A 1,706-nucleotide genomic window follows, 5' to 3' on the forward strand; every position below is an offset into this window, starting at 1 on the left:
TATGTCTGGAAAATGAAGTGTTGCAGTAACTAGGGCATGATCCGATAAGGAAATTGGCTCAATTTGCGAATCTGATACATTCGGTAATAGAGAATGGGATAATAAAATATAGTCTATCCTAGATAGCGTGTGGTGGGCCGCTGAGAGGCATGTGTATTCCTTCTCTGTGGGGTGTAAGGCTCTCCAAATATCTACCGTCTGTAGGCTGTCAGCTAATAGAGGGACCCCAAATTTGGGCAGTGAAAGAGGTCTTGTCGGTGTATGGGATCGGTCTAAATAGGAGGAGGAGATAAGGTTCAAATCTCTGCAGAGTATTAAGGGGTCTGTGAGAAGGGGGGTCAATTTGGCGAGTAAGGATTGAAAGAAACTCTTGGAATAAACATTGGGTGCATATACGTTACATAGTGTATAGACTCTACCATTAATCTTAACAGACGTTATCACATAACGACACTCAGGATCAATAACAGTGGACAGGACTTCAGTGGGCATAGAACGTTTCACCAATATAACAACCCCTCTAGCCTTAGAATTGAAAGAGCTAAAACCTAAAACCCGCCAGTTCAGGGCATTCAATTTTGCTGTTTCCTCTGGGGTCAGGTGCGTTTCTTGGAGGAATGCCAGGTCTATTTGCTGTTTACCCAAATACAGGAGTATTTTCCGTCTCTTTGCTGGGGAATTAAAGCCCCTGACATTCCAAGATCCCACCATCAGATCAGGCATAGTTCAGAGGAAAAGGCAAAACAGAGGAATTGTATGCTGTCCGCATAAGAGGCATGAACATAATCACCTTCCTGAGGAGGGGGGGTGGGAAAGAGGGTGGAGGGGAGAGACAAAACAAGAGGAGAAAAGAAGAAATAGAAATAGAAAGTTGTAGTAAATAACAGGCCATACAATTGAAAAGGTGATACTTCAATAAATAGCCGATACTTCTGTGACCAGTGACCTCCGGTCAACGAGCATGGGAGAACACCAGCGGTAGCGGTCCCGCACCCTGGCATTAAGTGGTGTGCACCAGCAGTAAAGGAGGAGCCCCCCCCCCACCGCAATGTACGTAAACAAATCCCACCCAGAAACTCCTAGTAATTAATCTATATAACCAAATGCTCCAAAAAACAGTATGTTATAAGCGAGATGCAGTGAGCAGCATGTAGTAGAAGACCTGTGGCTAATGTAATGAATAAGGCGATATAACCATTAAAATTCAGCGTAATGGGGTATATCCCAGCCAACATAAAAGATTTTTCAGTTTGCATCTGTAGAATAAGCACGTAAGTAAGAACATTTCAAAAAGAAATAGAAAATCAGTCAAAACAGAATCTAAGAACAGGCAGAGCAATTGCGGAGTAGCGGCGGCTACAATAGTATCCGTGCGTAATTGTTGCCATAACAAAACGAACCAGGACAGTCCATGTGAAGTGAGTGACTAGACCGCAGGGGGAGAGTCAGTAGAACACGTTCAAGTTGTCACTGAGGGGAGATCAGAAATGTCCGCGGTGTCTTCTCTGGATACATTACGGAGGTAGGCCACCGCGTCAGCAGGCGACAGAAAATCTTTGTGGGAGGTACCCTCATAAATGCGCAAGCGAGCGGGGTAGAGCAGGCCAAACTTGCGACCCTCTGAAACAAGTTGAGTGCAAATGGGGGAAAAAGCTTTGCGGGCCCGGGTCAGTTCCACCGAATAGTCCTGGAATATGAAAAGCTTG

The sequence above is a fragment of the Pseudophryne corroboree genome, chromosome 6 (assembly GCF_028390025.1).
Source record: "Pseudophryne corroboree isolate aPseCor3 chromosome 6, aPseCor3.hap2, whole genome shotgun sequence".
Taxonomy (NCBI): Eukaryota; Metazoa; Chordata; class Amphibia; order Anura; family Myobatrachidae; genus Pseudophryne; species Pseudophryne corroboree.